Here is a 21,275-nt window from a genome sequence, read left to right on the forward strand (position 1 = left end):
AGTGATTTACCTGATTAGTGAGTTCAGGAAAAAGAAATGGACATGGTTGGCCAGGGACAGGACTAGTGTGAGGCCAGTGAGGAACTTGGGGCACAAAATTTAAGAGGACCTTCACTCTCAGGGGTATGTAGCAGACATATTCACAAAGCTGAGAATAAGGATCTCCTTGAATTTTGCCCCCTGGGTGCCTCACTCAGCTTACCCTAGCTCCAGCCCTGTGCACAGCCTTCACCTGCTTGCATCCACCCACAGAGACCTCTTCCAGCCTGTTTTCTGTTGAGTGATAAGGGAGACCTTATCTGCCTACAGAGGCCTAGGAGTGTCGGGTGAACTCATATCTACATGAGTTAGTACACATATCAAAGCATTATCTTCCAATGGAGCTTTTTACCATGAATATAGCTATTTTAATTTCTAGTTATCTGACTCTGACGTCCATCTTTCAGCTGATTACAAAATCAGAAAGAGGAAAAGGGTGCTATATAATGATATTCACACTCATACCAAGTCACAGTTCCATCATTGATAAAAAAAGAATAGGACTAGATAACACTGGGAACATTTACAACACTGCTGTGGGGGAGGAAGGAGGCAGAGAGATGGCATTTTGTCTGTTTTAAAAATAGTTCTTATGATTTCCTTGAACCTAAAAGGCCCTTCCCAACTCCATGCCAGGGATTATTATTATTGGACTTATCCCAGTGCCCTCTATGAAGCCCTCCCTGCAGGATGATTCAAGATCACACCAATCTTTCTCTACTTTGATCCTCCATAAAAACTTGTTGGACCTCACAATTCTTTTTTTTTTTTTTTTTGAGACAGAGTCTTGCTTTGTTGCCCAGGCTAGAGTGAGTGCCCCATGGCGTCAGCCTAGCTCACAGCAACCTCAAACTCCTGGGCTCAAGCAATCCTCCTGCCTCAGCCTCCCGAGTAGCTGGGACTACAGGCATGCACCACCATGCCCGGCTCATTTTTTGTATATATTTTTAGTTGACCAATTAATTTCTTTCCATTTATAGTAGAGACGGGGTCTCGCTCTTGCTCAGGCTGGTTTCGAACTCCTGAACTCGAGCAATCCGCCCGCCTCGGCCTCCCAGAGAGCTAGGACTACAGGCGTGAGCCACCCCACCCGGCCTCACAATTCTTTTAGTACATATCCTCCAATTGTTTCTGGTATGTAACACTTATCTCCGCAGTTAGATTGATTAGATTGTTAAATCCCTGCGGGCAAGACCACATCTTTCACTTGTGTTGGATCTCCTCTCTTCAATGTTGTTTTCTGCTGGGGCACATGACATAAGTATCATTACACATCTGTTGATTGACCACATTGATAGAAACACTTCTTAACATGCTTTTCCTCTTTGAAGATCATTTTGTCTTAGCAATCTTTCTTTATCTCAGAATATACTACAGAGATTTTCCACACAGACTTTTTTCCCCAAGAAAGCTGTAGAGTACTTTAAACACCTAAGTCTATCATGTAATCCTTTTCAAGTTATTTGTATTTCAGAAATGTGCAGATTTTTCTGCTATTAGTTTGTGACTTTTCTCCATTTGTGAAGCTACTAATCTAATTTTATTATTATTATTATTCTAAACAGAGTCTCACTGTGTTGCCCAGGCTACAGTGCTGTGGCGACAGCCTAGCTCACAGCAACCTCAAACTCCTGGGCTCAAACAATCCTCCTGCCTCAGCCTCCCAAGTAGCTGGGACTACAGGCATGCACCACCATCCCCGGCTAATTTTTTCTAGATATTTTTAGTTGGCCAATTAATTTCTTTCTATTTTTAGTAGAGACGGGGTCTCGCTCTTGCTCAGTTTGGTTTCAAACTCCTGACCTTGAGTGATCCTCCCACCTTGGGCTCCCAGAGTGCTAGGATTACAGGTGTGAGCCACCACGCTCAGCCATATTATTTTAATTACACTATTTTAGACAGACTAAGATACTAAGTGTTAGGACAAAAAGAGCTTCCTTTGACAATTGTGCATGAACTCTCTCAGAAAGGCCCACCCCTAAGATCATGGTGGTCAGAACAGATGATACATAGAGGCCAATACATCATTTGTCTAAATATTTAAGTCATATGTCAAGCTATCAAACTTTTAAGAAAGAATGTCCTTTACTTCTACCTTGATAAATTTTTTACCTTTTCTGAATTTCGCCTTTATATAGTTTCTGAATTTCACTTTTATATTTTCTACTTCTATCTTGTCCTTAACTTGTGCTTATTCTCAATGCTCCAAAAGATTTTTTTTAAAAAAAGTAATTGTATTAAAAGTGTTCAAATATATTTTCCATCAAAAAAATGTAAAGTAAGGCTGTCCATGGTGGATCACACATATAATCCTAGGACTCTAGGAGGCCGAGACAGGTGAATTGTTTGAGCTCAGGAGTTTGAGACCAGCCTGAGCAAGGGCGAAACCCTATCTTTACCAAAAATAGAAAAAATTAGCCGGGCACGGGGGCACATGCCTGTAGTCCCAGCTACTTGGGAGGCTGAGGCAGGAGGCTCACCTGAGCCCAGGAGTTTGAGGTTGCTGTGAGCTAGGCTGATGCCATGGCACTCTAGCCCTGGTAACACAGTTAGACTCTGTCTCAAAAAAAAAAAAAAAGTAAAGTAAATGTAAAAAGTTGGAAAATGACAATTATTTTGTTTGAAAATGATTTTTCTAAAGTGTTCAAAATTATGTTTCTTGACATTAAAAAGGAAAAACAAATTTTAATTATTAAATATCAGAATTTTAAATCAAGATTATTGAAAGAAATATTTTTAAATTTTGAGTCTATTTAAATATTTTACTAAAAATAAAACTATTTTCAGTTTTTACATTTGATAACCATCCAGTGCCAATGTGAAAAACTGACATCACACTTGGTGTGTATTAAGTATTGCCTACATATACACACAACAAAGAATAATATGAATTATTTTATATTACAAAATATTCCCTGTGGCCTCAATGCTGTTAAGCATGAGAGTGGGTGCTTAAGAACATATCGTGTCCGTTAGGTGTGGTGGCTTATGCCTGTAATCCTAACACTTTGGGAGGCTGAAGCAGGAGAATCACTTGAGCCGAGGAGTTCGAGACCAGCCTGGGCAACATAGTGAGACACTGTCTTTTCTAAAACTAAAAAAAAAAAGAAGCAACATACTGTGTCAATGCTGAGTGCCAGAATCTTAAGTGCCAGAGGTGCCCATGTGTTATTTATTTATTTATTTTTCCAGCCAGTTTTGTGTTCTATTGTCATGTTTTTTTTCAGTTATGTGTTATTTAGTAAATTAATTTTTGTGTTGTAATACGTGGGGCCTTCTAAAGCACAGGGCCTAAGGTAAGGGCCACCTTGCCCAGGTAACATGGTTGTACTATTGCACCGAAAGGTAATCACTGAAAGTCAGAAAGTTCTTTCTCTCATGCACGATTCATAGATTAAATAATTAAGTTATTTGTAGTGACATAGTAGTTAGAGTATAGACTCTTGAGAGATAGTGCTTGGGCTCACATCTCAACTTTGTCACTTAGTTGTGTAACCTTGGGTAAATTTTTTGCTTGTCTGTTTTTGGTTTTGGTTTTTTTCCCCTCAGAATTGTCCGTTTCATTCTGTCATTATTTTACCCTCATAAAGGCAAAATAAAAAATGATTAACACAGGTATTCTTTCAGCAGGATAATGGCAGTGCTCCAGAAAATGAAGCACTATAATTGCAACCTGATTTACCTTGGATAAGTTATTCAACCTTTCTGTGCCTCAATTTCCTGAACTGTAAAGTAGGGATGATAATAATAAAAACTACCTTGAAGGATGATTGCAATACTTAAAAATATCCATCTTACTGAGTAAAGTAAGAACAGCATATGGATCATAGCAAGCATTATATATGCATTGTTCTCATTTTATGTGCTCTCTCCAAAGCATTGTGTAGAACCTAATCCATTCCCAGAAATAGCACAATCATTAACAATAATTACACCCAGTTTTTGAATACCTTCTATGTGCCAAGCACAGTATTTACATTATCTCATCTAATCCTCTGAACAACCCTGAGAGGTAGGCATTATTCTCAAATCTCAGAAGAAGAAACTGGAATTAAGAAAAGTAATCTGCTCAAAGCCACAGATAGTAAGTGACAGAGCTGAGCTTTAAATGGATGCTTTTTGAGTTCTAAGCTTATGCTCTTTTCTCTTTGTTCTTGGTGGAAAAACCATGACTCTAATCCCAAATTCTTAGTTCTGAGATCACAGAGTACAATGGTACTGTTATTTGTAAGGATAGAAGTTAAAAGTAATTTAATACTTCCTTTAACAAATTTTTATATAATTTTTTTAAAGTTTAGTTATATCTATACTCTTTGTTGTTGCTTTGACATTTTTAACCATATGGACCTTGATTCTCCCTTGAATCTTTTTTAAGTGAAGACTGGGTTTATTCAAATTTCTTCTGGCTTCGACTATCATTCCCATGATCCTTGCTAGAGAACAAATTACAGGATGTTTAGAGATGTTTCCTTGTTTTGAATTGCCCGGGCTATTTTTTTCTGAGAAAAATCTCATGGCACACACACTTTCAAACCAGCTTGGCATATGATTATTTGGCTCATCTGCCATTTTTAACAACATTTAAATTTAGGTTTATGTATTTAGGGATATAGTGGGGATGCCATAGAGTTTTCTTCTGAAAGTTTCAGTCCTTGAACCCTTCCACAAGAAATAACCTGCATGTAGTACTGAATGACATCTTAAGATGCATTTCCCAGCAAGTTGTAGGGGAAAAAAATTAAACCACTCAAGCTCACCTCTCTTTTACTGGATCAGAAGGAGCAGCAATTTATTTACACTTGAGTTCAAATGGAGAGGAGGGGGAAGGGAGGGGAGAATTCAAGCAAACTCGAGCATAAGTCCAAGCAGCTGCTACCCCAAATGCTGGTAGAAAGAGGAGACTTCTGTCAGATACTATCTCAAATATCCACTCCCTGTCCTTCCTGTATGGAATCTTGATTTTTGGGTTTATAGCCACTCAAAAACGAAAAAAAAAAAAAAGCTTCCTTTGCAGTTAGGTATGTAGGTATGTGACTAAATTCTAATCAATGGGACGTTAACAAAATTATCCTTTGAGATTTCCTGGAAGACTCCTAAAAGAGAGATCATGCAGCCATCTTCACCTGTTTCCTTTCTTTGGGCTGGAAATAAAACATGATGACTGAGGCTCAAGCAATGATTCTGGGCTATTAGGTAGAAGCCATGCACTGAGATTGGCAGAACAACAGGGCAGAAAGAGTCTGTGTCGCTAATGATGGCAGACCTGTCATACCAAATCTGGACTGCTTACTTCCAGGCTTCATTTATGTAAGAGAAAAATGAATTTATATCTGAGTTAAGGTATTATTATTTGCTGTTTTCTGTCTTCCTCAACTATGCCTAATTCCAAGAGACAGAAGGATCCCTTAGGATAGCCACATATTATTCTTTCTTGGGCAAAGTAAAGAAAAAGATCTGACCTTATCTCCATGATCATGTTCTTTTTCTACTCCTTACCTCATCATATTTCCATCTGGCCCCACGCCTAAAACATTTCAATCTGTTGTTATTTATATAGTGAGTCCTATGTCATAAGGTTATAAATTTATTTCTTTTTAAGTCTGATTTTACCCATGAAAAGAGATTTTACATTTTCAACAATAAATAATTATTAGGGAGGTAGATAAGGGTAGAAGATGGGAGGAGAAAAGAAAAATAAAATGGAAGAAAGATTAGACTGACACAGAAGAAAACTTATCTTTAAGTTTTTTTACACATTAAACATTTTGGCTAAGTAAATTCTTATAAGGCGTACCAAAAGGTTTTAACCAGCAGAAACAAAAGCCTGACAAAACCAAAAGGCAGATTTCTTTATGATCTAATAAGATAATTTTGTCTTCATAATTAGCAAACTGCTGTTGCTTAAATAGCACATGAAAGAGTATGCTCAAATATTCACCCAATAGGAACAATGTGCATGATTCAGACTGTGAGCAATGACAGCATAGGATAACTTTGGGAAAATGCACACAATTGCCAAATCATATCCTCAGGCACCAGAATGTGTGTGAATCTTCTACCCACTACCAACTCATGTCTCTAAGATATGTTGACACATTTATTCGTCATGTTTCTTTAGTCTGCAGTGTGGTGTAATACAAAAATCATTGGGTTCAAGGTCAGGTTCTAATATTTATGGCCTTGTTCATGCCACTTGGCCTTGCCTGGTATCAGTTTCCTCATCTGTAAATTGGTATTAATAATACATACCTATACTGCTTGCTTCACAAGTCTGTTGTGAAGATCAAATGATATGCATCTGTTAAGGCTTTGTAAATTAGAAAATTAAATATTCTATTTCTGTAGGTTTTTCCACTTATACCTTTGGCTCTACTTGTGACATTTCTTTTCCTCAAAATCTTTTTTGAAAATTATGAGCCATCTAGCAGATCTTTCAGTGACCTCTCTCAAGATCAAATCACTTCTTGAGCCTCTTTATCTATAAATGAGGAGTTGGATTAGAATGATAGGCCAAAATTTTATTTAGAAGCAGAACTTTTTAAATAAACTTATTCAGAATATCATCATGTAAAATGGACAAAAGCAGGTTAGCTCTTAGTTGAGATGGTTGAAGCTGAAAATGAGGAGAACTCAGAATCTTACATAATTAGACTTCTTTCCCCCTTTCAGGCATCCACTATGGCTCCTCACAATAAACCTAAGATCCTTCCCACTCTAACCTTCTACAGTGTTGATGATATGATTCCAGTCCTTATGTTTCTATCATTCTTCAAGCAAAACTCTCTAATATAAAGAGGTAAAGAAAAACTGTAGTATGATATAGATGGACGGATGTCTTGGCCTCCCCAGTAATTTTGAATACCAGGTAGTTCATCATTCCATCATTTGAGTCATTCTGAACTCTTTCTAGCCAACCAACAAATTTGTTGAAATGCAGCCAACTCAATCTAACCAGAAAGGTGTCAGATTCCTTGAGACGGAAGTTGTCTTTACAAAGCTCTGTAAAATATCTCAGCAGACCTCATGGAGTGGAGAACTGTTCATGAAACTATACAAGTGATTATTAAATGGGCAATTCTCCAAGTTGTTCTCCACTAGACATACAACAAAACTGTAGGCTTTTTGAAACTCTTAAGTAAGAATGACTCAGAGATGTAGAAGCCACTTACAACAAAGCAAGCAATGCAATGCCATTTCTCAAAGGCCCAAACAAGAGAGACTGCGTAGGGAAGTTGGCTTCAGGATACACAGATCATATAACCAGAGAGTGTCAGAGCTGGAAATGGTGTTAGAGAATAACCAGTCTATTACACACACGACAAATAAGAAGTCCAGTAAGACTGTGGTCCACCCAAGGTTAGGGATTCATTCAAGCTTCATTTTAAATAAACATTACCTGAGTGCTAACTATGTGCCCTGTGGTAGGGATAGGAAGGAAAATAAAACGTGATCCCTGTCCATGTGGTAGGAGAACACAGACAAATAAGTCCATAATTGCAGTTAGATTGTTGCGAAACCAGGAATCACACTGTGTTCAAGTTTGTAAGCCAGTGTCTGTCTCACCACCCCATGCTGCCTTTCAAATTTAAAAGCTTGATTCCAGGCCTTGTGGCCCACGGTGTTAATCCCATTGACTCAGGAAGCTAAGGCAGGAGGATTATTTGACCCAACAGTTAGAGGCTGCAGTGGGGAGCCATGGTCAGTATGTCTAGAGGTATATGTATATGTGTGTGTATATGTATGTGTGTGTATGTACATATATATATTTTAATCCCAGGCTTGTTCTCTGATAGAGATATATTAATGTAAACTGAGCCTATGTCTTTGGGGTGCAAAGACATCCACCTTTCTTGAGGGCCTAAAAATAATAAAGAGAACTCTACCATTATATGAAAGGAAAATTCTTACAAAGAGCTACCAGTACTTATAAAGACTTCTTAAAACATCGAGGCAATAAAAAAATGGGAAAGTCTTACAAAGAAAGGTAATCATAGTATGGCCTTTGCTCTAACTTTTGAAGAAATCACCACCAAGGTCAAAGTCATGAAAAATTCTGTTACCTACTGGCATACTTTTCAACTTAACTTAAGCAAGAAAAGGAGATTTTAATTAGCTGTCTTTATAGGTTTGTTTTCCTTTAGTATATAAAATACTGAAGAAATTTACAAATATTTCAAAGATTTGTACCATTGTCCAGAAAAAAAACAAACATAAAAGTCAAACAAAAACCTATGACACACCTATAAAATCTCATTTCTTCATTACTGGCAAGATTCTAGCATGAATTCTCTTTTATCGAGTCCTGCCTATTGTGTCCTTTATAAACTACATTATGGTTTTCAACTACAATGAAGTAAAACTAGCATAAATACCTAACAAGAAAACTCTAGGGAAAGACATCAAAGTCCCTTCATTTATTTGACAAAAGTCTAGCATTAATAGACTGGAGGTCAGGCTACATTACAAGCAATCCATTATTTATCCATCTATTTATCCATTCATTAATCTAGCAAGCATTTACTGAGTGCCTTCTATGGGAATACCATGATACTAGAATTTATGTAGAATACTAAAGGCATAGAATAGGATGTCTCAAAGTGTAGTTTGAGGACTCATCTACATCAGAATCACTTGGATAACTTGGTGTTTTGTTTGTTTTGTTTTGTTTTTTTGAGACAGAGTCTCACTCTGTTACCCTGAGTAGAGTGCTGTGGCATCAGTCTAGCTCACAGCAACCTCAAATTCCTGGGCTCAAGTGATTCTCCTGCCTCAGCCTCTTGAGTAGTTGGGACTACAGGCATGTGCTACCGCACATGGCTAATGTTTCTATTTTCAGTAGAGACGGGGTCTCGCTCTTGCTCACATTGGTTCTGACCTCCGGACCTTAAGCAATCCTCCCACCTCAGCCTCCCAGAGTGCTATGATTACAGGTGTGAGCCACCAAGTCCGGCCTGGATAACTTGTTTAAAATGTGGGTTCCCAGACCTTAGTATGGAGCTACTATATTGGTTATAGTTTTGCGTTGCAAGCAACAGAAACCAATTCAGCTACCTTAGGCAAAAAAGTATCTCACTAGAAGGACTTCAGAGGTTCACAGAACTTCAAAGGTTCACCACTAGAGGTTCACAGAATTGACCAGAGACTTAAACCAAGGAAGTTTTAAGTAGAACCATAACCAAAATCATCCTGTAGGAACAGTGTGGTCTGCATGCTGTCACGAGCCCAAGTTCTGACCTTATCATTCTGTCATTGCTCTAAAATGAAAGCTGTGAAAAAGAGCCTCCTTATGAGGGAACCTAAGGCCAGACTCAGATGACTCTTTCTAAGACTGTGCACAAATGGAGATTCTCCAAAAGGGAGATTAGGATAAAAATGAGAATTACAGTTAAATGCTGGTTACCTATTAAATCAGAATCTCTGTGTGTTAGGCTGAGGATTTTCTACATTTTTAAACAAGCTTCTCGGATAATCCTAAAGTATGCTAAAGTCTGAGAAGCACTGATGTAAACGATATTATTTAAATCAAAGTGGAAAGCATAGGCTAGACATTGCCCCCATCTCCACGCCTTGCCCTCATCAGCTGTCCATTCCATCAGAAATGAGCATCTTTATAAAAAGAGATATTATGCTTATAAAGTCATTACAATAAATGTAAGTGTACACTCACATTTTTATGGAAAAATGCATATGTGCATAAAAGTAAGTTCAGAAGGCTACACACCAAAATATTAACAATAAAAAAATTCCAAGGAAAATGAAAACAAATGCATGAGTTATATGGAATACATGCACAATAAAAATAATAATTTCTGTTCAGGCCCTCAATTGATAGGAAAAAAAGTATTTTTTTCCTATCAATTGAGGGCCTTTATTTTATTTTATTTATTTATTTATTTTTTGAGACAGAGTCTCATTTTGTTGTCCAGGCTAGAGTGAGTGCCGTGTCGTCAGCCTAGCTCACAGCAACCTCGAACTCCTGGGCTCGAGCGATCCTTCTGCCTCAGCCTCCCGAGTAGCTGGGACTACAGGCATGCGCCACCATGCCCGGCTAATTTTTTATATATATATCAGTTGGCCAATTAATTTCTTTCTATTTATAGTAGAGACGGGGTCTCGCTCTTGCTCAGGCTGGTTTTGAACTCCTGACCTTGAGCAATCCGCCCGCCTTGGCCTCCTAAGAGCTAGGATTACAGGCGTGAGCCACCGCGCCCGGCCTGAGGGCCTTTATTTTAAACTCTTTTTTTCCCCCAGACCTGGTGAACAGTAAGTATTATTTTAAACTCTTATGTACACTTTTTGTGTCTATCTCAAATGCTGTATTTAAATTTCATATTACAGTTGGTTTCCAGAATGGGGGTGAGAGTGGAGGTAGGTAAAGAAAGGAGGCAAAAGAAAGTCAAAGAAAGAGACAGAGAGTACATGGAAAAGGACCATTGATAAAGGAGGACAGAAAGAGGCAGGAGAAAAAGAGTGGAGACAGAAAGATGTACATCAACAAAGAAATGGAAAAATAGGAAGTGAAAGAGTGGAAGAGAAAGCAAAGCAAAAGGACCAGAGAGAGAGGCAGGAGGTGAAGCAGGTAAATTATTCCACTCCTCCCTTGCAGTTCACTGTGGACTTCAAGTATGGCTTCCTCTCACCACTGTCGTTTGAAATGAGAAGTTAACTGTTTAGCCACTGCTCATAGCCCTTTCACTTCTCTTGCCTTTCAACCTTCCTTCCAAGGCAATCTACCAAAGGAAACACTAATTTTTCTGGAATGAGGAAAACAAATACCCAAATACAACTCATTGGGCGTACAATTGATAATTGTGAGTGCCTGTGTTCAGATTTTCATATGACTGGTAGTTTCAGACCTTCCAAAAACACTACATATTAAATTTTTAAGTTATAGAAAATTTCATCAATGTTACTGACTATCAAATGAAGAGAAATAGTCATCAACAAGAACCTATTGTACAGTGAATTAAATAATATATTTATTAATTCAATCCAACCAACATTTGAGTACTCTCTACATGTATAGTTTTATCCTAGAAAAAAATTATAGAAAAAAATGTATAAGGGTACTAGTAAAAGAAAAAAGATAATTTTAATAGGAAAAACCTAAAGAATAATGTGAAAGCAACTTATAAACAAACACATGATGGTATAATCTAGATTCTAGATAGTGTCTAATGTCTGGTTTATTAGCCCTATAGCATATTCATCTCAGACTAACTCTAGTGGATGTGAGCAAAATAAACAATCAGCTTTTCTTGTGTTGCATGACACAAGATAGGCATAAACATATGCATAAACTCACAGGCAATTCTGAGACAGCATCATCCACTCTGTGCTAGTTGTGTCCCAGGGCAACCAAGAACAGCCTGGTTCTTTTTAACAGAATAGTGTCTACCAGTCACCAACAATTGCCATGCCTCTAGCTGATCACATGGCTCAGAGGCAAAACTGAAAACAGTGACCCAACAGAGCAACTAGTAGCTATGTTCAGGCTACTAGGACAGTAGCTGGCTACCAGTAAGAGCTCAGTATATGTTCCTTGTTGAATAGTCATTCATTCTGAAAAGCTGCTAGTGACACACTGATCTAGCCAAGCCTTCTCCCACCCTTTCCTCCTCATTTTCTCACTCCTGTGGGTCCCTGATTCATAAAACACAAAGAGAATAATCATCCACAATGTCATCTCTGAAGAAAATAGGAAATGTATATCTGGATGTCAAACACTTAAAAATACTAAGGTCTCTAAACACGTTGAGAAACATAACCTAAAATGTGCATTTAGCTAGAGGTCCATCTTATGAAAAGAAAGAATAAAAAGCAATCTGGGTTCAAACCAGAAAAAATTTTGTGCTCTTTTTATTCATAATATTTCAAGCTTTGTCTCTAGGAATCTTAGAGAGATTTGCTAACAGCATATTAAAATGCAGGTAGCTGGTTAACTCACAAGTCAAGTCTTGTACATGTAGACCATTATTATTATAATTATTATAGTTAATAATTATTATAATAAACATTTATGTAACACTGTACATTACCAAAGTACTTTATAATATTCTTGGCTCTTACTCTGCTGATACTAAATCAGTTAAAGCCAAAAGCAGTTCTTTTTTAATTCATTAATGAGAATGAAGTTTGACTGTTTTGTGGAACCTATAGAGAAAAAGACAAATGAACTGAAAGTTTAGATATCTGGTATAAATTTCAGTTAAAATACTCGACTGAATAATTTAACTAGGAGTGTAATGAAGCTGCACACATTAAAAAAATTAAAATTATTAAATATTATTTTAAGTTTTGCTTATAATTATAGAATATAACAGATATTAATAGTTTGTATCAGTATTTTCCCAACTTTTCTGATGATATGAATCATAAGGAATGTTTGTTAAAAAAATAACGGAATGTTTGTTAAAAATATAGTTCCTTAGTTCCTAAGCCTTGGAGTTTCTGATTCATCAGGTCTGGGATGAGACCAAGGAAATTGTTTTTTTAACCAAATACCACAAACATTTTTTATTTTCAGGGAAATTTGGGAAACAGTAGTTTCTATGAACGAATATCCAACTCCCAGACCCCATAGACACTTGGAATATATAAATTTTACTTGTATAATCAATCTGTAACCCACTGGGATCTAGACTTTCAACATTGCTTTTTCATCTTTATAACATTCCATAAGATAGAGAGTGTTACCATTTCCAGGAATCAAACTCTGAAAGATTGAATAACTAGACCAACAGAAAAGTTGACTAACAAGACCAAGATCTCAAAGCCAGGTCTTTTTGGCTCCAAAGGCTATGCTGAATCAATATACTGTCTATATTTTCTTCCGTATATTGCCAAATCTTGCATCTCAGAAAAGAAAGACAGGAGGGGAAGAGGAAAGCGAAGTTCCATTAAGTGCACACCAGCTTTTCAAGAGATTATTGAATGTACATAGTAAGTTAAAAAATTAAATCCACCTTAAAATTCTCCAGTTGAAATGTAAAATTGTTAAAAGAAGAATCATGTAGAAGTCCCAGGTTTACTGGGAAGTCTACTCTCTGTGAAGACCAGAGAGTAGATGATCACAAAATAGATTGAAGATTATAGTTAATTCTATATTAGTGTTGAAGTAGATGTTATTTTGTTAGGAAGAACCCCTTTGGGTTAAGGAAATAGAGGAAGGAGTAAATAGATCATGATATTCGAGGGGCTCTAATATATTATTTCTCTGAAGTTAGCAATTCAAACTATAAGGAGATCATTCTTTTCTGGTGTGCAACTCCTAATCTTAACTAAAGGAGACTAAGGCAAAAGCAATGCACAGGCCAGGCATGGTGGCTCACGCCTATAATCTTAACACTCTGGGAAGCCGAGGCAGGAAGATCACTCAAGGTCAGGAGTTCTAAACCAGCCTGAGCAAGAGCGAGACCCCGTCTCTACTAAAAAAATAGAGAGAAATTAATTGGCCAACTAAAAATATATAGAAAAAAAAAAATGAGCCGGGCATGGTAGTGCATGCCTGTAGTCCCAGCTACTCGGGAGGCTGAGGCAGGAGGATCACTTGAGCCCAGGAGTTTGAGGTTGCTGTGAGCTAGGCTGACACCATGGCACTCTAGGTTGGGCAACAGGGTGAGACTCTGTCTCAAAAAAAAAAAAAAAAAAGAAAGAAAGTAAAGAAAGAAAAAGAAAAAGCAATGTACAGTATGTACATCCAACCTCTTGCCCTGCCTTGTTGCTGAGAAGGGAAATTCTGCAAAGACTCTGATAAGCAAGCCTAGTTATAAGAATCAGGTTGTCTTTTACACATGTAAGAAATAATCCACCTGAGTTGAGCTAACTTTTTCAGAGAATACAAGCTGAGTTGAGCTAGTTTTTGTGCAGAACACAAGCTCTAATGTTACCTTGAAAGACCTAGCAAACAAAACCTTCAGCCCTTTGATGCAGAAGGGGGACAGATAGTCCATGACAAGAAAGGGGGAAATATGTCAGCAAGTTGGTATTGAAATTAAGGCCTCCACCCTTTTAGTTTGTGGTATTGGTCTAATGTAGACAATAGTGGTTATTTTTCAATTTTATTACAGGATGTGGCTGCTTCCTTGCCTTTCAAAAAATTCTACTTCCGGCCGGGCACTGTGGCTCACGCCTGTAATCCTAGCTCTTGGGAGGCCGAGGCGGGCGGATTGCTCAAGGTCAGGAGTTCAAAACCAGCCTGAGCAAGAGCGAGACCCCGTCTCTACTATAAACAGAAAGAAATTAATTGGCCAACTGATATATATATATAAAAAATTAGCCGGGCATAGTGGCGCATGCCTGTAGTCCCAGCTACTCGGGAGGCTGAGACAGCAGGATTGCTTGAGCCCAGGAGTTTGAGGTTGCTGTGAGCTAGGCTGACGCCACGGCACTCACTCTAGCCTGGACAACAAAGTGAGACTCTGTCTCAAAAAAAAAAAAAAAAAAAAAAAATTCTACTTCCTTGGTTTCTTTCTGTCAACATGTCACAATATTTCTGCTTTACAACCATGAGGCGAGGTGGTCTTGGAAATAGACTAGTGTGTATGTGGAGTGGGATGGAGTGGGATTTATAACTTAGGGAGACCCCAGTTTGGTCATGAGCTTAGCTCAGGGGAGCTTCCAGAAAGGTACCAGACTCATCATCCAGGTATAAGCCTGTATGAGAAGGTCATTGTAAAAGACAGTCTGATAGGCTGAAAAGGCCTAGCTATAAAGCAACATCAAAAACCATGGTGTTCCATTTCTTCTTATGTAGATGAGATATACCAGAAATTAATCTAAGAACTTGGTGTTAGAACAGCTAAATGATATCCCAGGGGAGATGTTTTAAATATTTGGAGGAACATTGTTTTCAATCACTTTCAAAGCACAATTTGCATGGGAGGAAGCATTCTAGTGAGATTATATATCATTTGAAGTTCCAAAGCACTAAGACGTACCACTGCTTTGTTAATCTTGACAGGGCTGGTGATCTCTGGTCTGTGGACTGTCTGGCCAATAGCTTGATTCTTTTTTGGCCCCAAGGTAATATTCTGGCCACTACTCAGTAGCCCAAAGAACATGTTTCCTTTGGTGGATAGACTTGAGTATTAGTGCCTTGGAAGGAAGGTTGAAAGGCAAGAGAAGTGAAAGGGCTATGAGCAGTGGCTAAATAGTTAACTTCTCATTTCAAACGACAGTGGTGAGAGGAAACCATACTTGAAGTCCACAGTGAACTGCAAGGGAGGAGTGGAATAATTTACCTGCTTCACCTCCTGCCTCTCTCTCTGGTCCTTTTGCTTTGCTTTCTCTTCCACTCTTTCACTTCCTATTTTTCCATTTCTTTGTTGATGTACATCTTTCTGTCTCCACTCTTTTTCTCCTGCCTCTTTCTGTCCTCCTTTATCAATGGTCCTTTTCCATGTACTCTTTGTCTCTTTCTGTGACTTTCTTTTGCCTCCTTTCTTTACCTACCTCCACTCTCACCCCCATTCTGGAAACCAACCGTAATATGAAATTTAAATACAGCATTTGAGATAGACATATTTGTAGAAGATAATTTTATGTTTGCAGTTCTTAATTTTAGAAGCATATAATCATAGCGTGTATATAGCTTTCTTAAAAGAAAATTTCCACAACAAAACAAGTTAAATTACTTCTACTTCTGACAGGACTTTTACTGTTTTCTGTAGGCCAGTGGGCCTTGGTAGACAAATGTTCCCTAAAAGAGGCCTCATATTTGTTACTTTATGAATTTAAGGTTTTTTAAGACATTATTTTATTTTATTTTATTTTCTATGAGCAGAAATTAAACATTGCAGAGTTAAGACATAATTTTAAAATAAATGTTTAATAACTCCTTTATGGACAGACTTTCTTCTAAGGTCTGCTATTTGGTGATATTTTGTTGTATAAATATACTGGTTACCTTAACATAAATGCAATCATCTAGATAAATTAAATTGTTTTAATGAGTTTGTCTATATTGAATTAATTTTATTTATACTTCAGTTTTTAGCAGAAATTAAGGCTTTGAGGAACCTGAATGCATAAAGTAAGAACATTAAAGAAAAGGCCCAGTTCTTCAAGCCAGGAAACCCTGTTACAAAAAATGGTGTGAGTCTCGTAGGCCAGCGGTCCCCAAACTTTTTGGCACCAGGGACAGGTTTCATGGAAGACAATTTTTCCACGGATGGGGCTGGGGGTTGCAGAGCTCTGCAGCCTGGTTCCTTACAGCCCATAGACCTGCAGCCACAGTCTGAAGCCCAGGGGGTTGGGGACCACTGTTCTGGGCATTTGCTGCCTTGACACCTTGTGTGCCTAAGATCAGTGTCTAGACCAATTATTCTTTGAAATACTCCCTGTCTAAGATCTATAAGTGTATGAACCAGAATCTGAAGTGGAAAAAGTCTATGTCTAAGAAATATTTTTCAGCTAGATTGTATTGGTTCTTTACACCATGCCGTATTCTATGTACATGCCAAGTGGAAAATACAGTTGGAAATGCTTTTTGGCCAAATATAACTGCATTCTGGGAAATTACTTCCTTTATCAACCACAGGTATTTAGACACATTTTAGAATGTAGTATAGGTATCCATGGAATGCCTACCGTGGTCCTCTGAGCCCAAGAATCAACTCTTACGAAAAAATTGCAAGTTAATTACAGAGGCATCTGTGCTGGCATGGATGTCTGCTCCCTTTTTGTGCACATCTTTAACCTAGCCCACATCTAGCTGGATGTGTAGTGTGAGAGAGGGGAGTGGAAGTATCCTATTATGGCCAAGCAAGTTGGCTGTCGAGACATCCTCACATGACTGTGTCATAGGTCTATCACACTTAACAATCCAAATCAAAACCCAATCCCCAAAACATGTTCTACACCCAGTCTTTTCATGTCTCAGAAAATAGCACCACCATAATCCCAGGAGTTCAAGTTAAAACCTAGGATTCATTCTGGTTTCCCCTTTACTGTGCTCTCAAAATACAATTCATCAACAAATCCTAGAGGCTATTCCTCCAAAATAAATCCTGAATTTCACCATCACAACCATTATTACCCCACATCATTCACCTGGACTTCTGCAAAAGTCTCCTGTTTTCACTGTTGCCCTTCCATACTCTATCATCTATCCAGCAGATAGAGTTATCTCTTTAAAACATAAATCAGGCCAGGGGTGGCGGCTCACACCTGTAATCCTAGCATTCTGGGTGGCCAAGGCAGGAGGATCACTTGAGGTCAGGAGAGTTTGAGACCAGCCTGAGCAAGAGTGAGACCCCATCTTTACTAAAAATAGAAAAAATTAGCTGGGCATGGTGGCATGTGCCTGTAGTGCTAGCTACTCAGGAGGCTGAGGCAGGAGGATCACTTGAGCCCAGGAGTTTGAGGTTGCAGTGAGCTATGATCACAACACTGATCTCTATCCAGGGAGGACAGAGAAAGACTCTGTCTCAAAAAACAAACAACAACAACAAAAAACCATGAATCAGTCCATATCTCTCCTTTGCTTAATCCAACTCCATTCATGGCCTCTCACTGTAACTAGAACATAACCAACAGCTTTGCCATACCCTTTAACCACTTTGGTACGAGCGTCAGCGTTGACTATAGTCGATAGCCAGAGATGAACGCGCACAGTCGAGCGTCGACTTTAGCCGACAGCTGTGATATGACTTTTCTAATTTTTCATTTATCAAAATAAAATTGTGAACATTTAAAAATAACGTAATGAAAACATATATGTATATGTTACCTATTCTATTTACATTACAAGTAAAGCTGCCTGTGAAGTAAAACAAGCTTTCAGTGCTTTATAGCTTTCCTCATCACACAAGTGCAAAACGGACTCGTCATCAATGCACAGCACAAACTATCGTGCAGACTATGAGTGCCGGCTGTGGGCAAGGTTTCGTGGCCGGCGAGCATCGTACCAAAGTGGTTAAGGCCCTGTATGATCTGGCTTCCGTCCACCTCTACAATCTCATCTCCTATCCTTTACTCTTTTGTTCAGTTCACTCCAACCACATTATCCTCCCTCCTGCCTCATGAACCTGCACACCAGTCTCCTTTGCACTCAGGGCCTTTGGATTGCTATTCCCTCCACCTGATATGGTTTTGCCCAGGTCTTCTCACAGCTGTCTCCTCATAATCCACGTTTCAGCTCAGTTATCATGGGCTCAGAGGAGACTTTCTACCTCTCCTAGTCATTAGATGTTTGTTGGAATTAGACACATTTTCAAAAAATGGATGCATCTATTATTTTGAGTTTTAAAATTAAGGTAAAAATAAATATGTAAATAAATAAAATAGCCTCTCTAGTCACTATTATTATATCACTGTGTTTTGTTTTCTTTATTGACGTCACCAACTCAAATTATTTTAAGTTGGGTTTTGTTTACATGTTAAGATACTATTGCCAATACCCATGCACATGGAATGGGTCCTTGATACAAATGAAAAATTACCAACATTCACATAGAGCCTGTTAACAAACCTGGTAAATAGATTGGTATCTATATCCATTTCAGTATGTCACTGGTGAGATTCACGACAAAGTGAAAATTGAAAAACAAAATTAATGTTGATTTGGATCTGAAAGATCATACCTGAGTTCTGCTTTCAAGGCAGCGGGGAACCGTGTGGAATTGCTGATGTGGTAGTTGAAGCTAGAACATGGGGAAGCTATAGGCTAGTTTGCAGCACAGTGAGAATGGAAGAATAAGAGGTAAGGACCGTTGCCTAGAGACTCCAAATAGGATACATAGTTATGAGGCAGTGATTTAGAATTAGGGCTTTAAAAAACAATAGTTTTCATTGACTGAGTGCCTACTATGTGCCAGGCTATTCTCTATAATCCTTACAGAAACTCCCAAGATAGGTATTATTTCCCCATATGACAAATGAGTAAGCTAAATCTCAGGAGGTTAAATGACTTGCCGAAGCCATATAGTTATATAAAAAGTGGAGCAATGATTTAAACTAGATCTTTCAAATCCCAAGGCTGACATGCTTTCCACCGCACCACACTGTCTTCCTTTGTCCTTGTGCACTCCACTTATTTCTGTAATTCCTGGCACCAATTTTAGGGCTTGGCACAGCACCCTGATGGAATCATGCCTAGCTGGATAGCAAACACCTCTGCTGCCAGTGGAGGGACAACTTAAGAGAAATGGCCAATCCAAATTGGGCCCAAGGGTTGCTGACTAAGCGTGTCTCCAGCATCCTGCTCACACCTCTTCCTCTTGACTTTCCTTCCCAGCATCCTTCCACGGCTCACCTTGACCTCTGTCCACTGGGGAAAGCATCTTCCAGGTGCTAATAAGAAAGTTACTCTGGCCATGGATTGAGGGGAAGAGGCAGGTCAGCAGAATCACTGCAGAAAGCCTGGCCAGATCCAGGCAATGTGATCTGAAGAGCTGAGGTGTGCAGCCCACAGAGAGAAAGAATGGGGTAAAATGCAAAACTAAAGAGGAGGATACTCGTAAGATAAAAATCATCCTGACAAAGATGAATTAGTTAGGGACTAACTTCTCCATTCCCTGAGACTCCTTAAGCAGAAACCATACTACAGAGGACAAGTAGTGGGGTGGTGATGGTGGGGAAGACATCAATGACTAATAGGTGCCTTCCACCTCTGAGTTTTTTTTTGTTGTTGTTGTTGTTTTTTGAGACAGAGTCTCACTTTGTTGCCCAGGCTAGAGTGAGTGCGTCAGCCTAGCTCACAGCAACCTCAAACTCCTGGGCTCGAGTGATCCTTCTGCCTCAGCCTCCTGGGTAGCTGGGACTACAGGCATGCGCCACTATGCCCGGCTAATTTTTTTATATATATATCAGTTGGCCAATTAATTTCTTTCTGTTTATAGTAGAGACGGGGTCTCGCTCTTGCTCAGGCTGGTTTTGAACTCCTGACCTCGAGCAATCCGCCCGCCTCGGCCTCCCAAGAGCTAGGATTACAGGCGTGAGCCACAGCGCCCGGCCCACCTCTGAGTTTTATGAAGATGAAGGAGGCATTTTTGAATAGAGGAAGAAATGAAAATAATAAAAATGGAGAGATGGGGCTGGCTAAGGAACTGCAAAGATAGAGGAATGAGGCTTCTTGGTCCTTGTACTGAGTGAGAAAAATTATTTCTTTCAACTGGAAGTTGCAGAGCTGATCACTCTGAGCTGATCAGTTCAGAGTGTTGAATTCAAAGTCTGGGCTCTGCCACTTACCAATTTTATGAGCCTGAGCAAATTGCTTAGCCTTTCTGAGCTACAAAATTGGAATAATCCTCTATTTTACTGGTTATTTTTTGCTATAAAATAGGAATAACACCATTGCAAATGGTTCTTGTGAAGATTAAATGAGATATCTCATGTAAAAACAGTATCTATTAGCATGAAGTAATCACTCATAAATTACAGTAATTATTAGTGGGGCATGGCTTTGTGTGGAGGGGGAAATATAGCTGGGTCATTATTACCAAGGTCACATTCTAGGGACAATTCTTCCCTTTAAACTTAATGATAGCATCTCCTTGGTTCAATTATTTGCTGAGTTGACAGCTCACACCCTCTCTTCTAACTTAGCTTTTGGCTCACAGGGAAGATGAAGTCCAAATATGACAGTTACTACTTCTACTCATAGGCAAGCTTGGCAAAAAGCACTTCAACTCATATGAGTACTCTAACTCATTCTGATGATATAGCTATCTCCCCTTGGAGAAGGGTGGTATACACAGGAGATGATGCTAATAATACTGTATATTTATTTAGTCTTTTACAGTTTACAAGGCACAGTACCTGGGAAGAGTTTCTATAGTAATTTTATAGATGAGGAAACAGAGTCTTAGGTAATCGGTTTTAGGAATTCACCCCCAAATCCTCTGATTCAAATCTGGGGCTCTTTTATACCACAAGGTGCTATAGGCAACAGAAACAAGCAGCAGTTTAGAAAGACAGTTGCTTCCAGTCATGAAAACAATGAATTTAAGAACAGGAAGAAACTTTTAGATTACCTAACACTGTGGACTGTGTCCAGGGAGGCCAGTAGGAGGTGGAGGGAGGCAAGCAGGAGGTGAGATTATACACAGCTCAGCTTTTATCAATTAAATTTATAACATTAAGATGTTATTTGAAAAAATATTTAGGCCGGGCGCGGTGGCTCACGCCTGTAATCCTAGCTATTGGGAGGCCGAGGCGGGCGGATTGCTCAAAGTCAGGAGTTCAAAACCAGCCTGAGCAAGAGCGAGACCCCGTCTCTACTATAAATAGAAAGA

At 38.8% G+C, this 21,275-nt stretch overlaps 1 non-coding gene across 1 annotated transcript; it reads right to left on the minus strand.

The window, feature by feature from the left end:
- Positions 1-3,588: 3,588 nt before the first annotated feature.
- On the minus strand, positions 3,589-3,719 carry LOC142870811 (small nucleolar RNA SNORA69). The gene has a single exon (XR_012919142.1). It is a non-coding gene; the product is annotated as a small nucleolar RNA SNORA69 (small nucleolar RNA).
- Positions 3,720-21,275: the final 17,556 nt, after the last annotated feature.

The sequence above is a fragment of the Microcebus murinus genome, chromosome 4 (assembly GCF_040939455.1).
Source record: "Microcebus murinus isolate Inina chromosome 4, M.murinus_Inina_mat1.0, whole genome shotgun sequence".
NCBI classification, from domain to species: Eukaryota; Metazoa; Chordata; class Mammalia; order Primates; family Cheirogaleidae; genus Microcebus; species Microcebus murinus.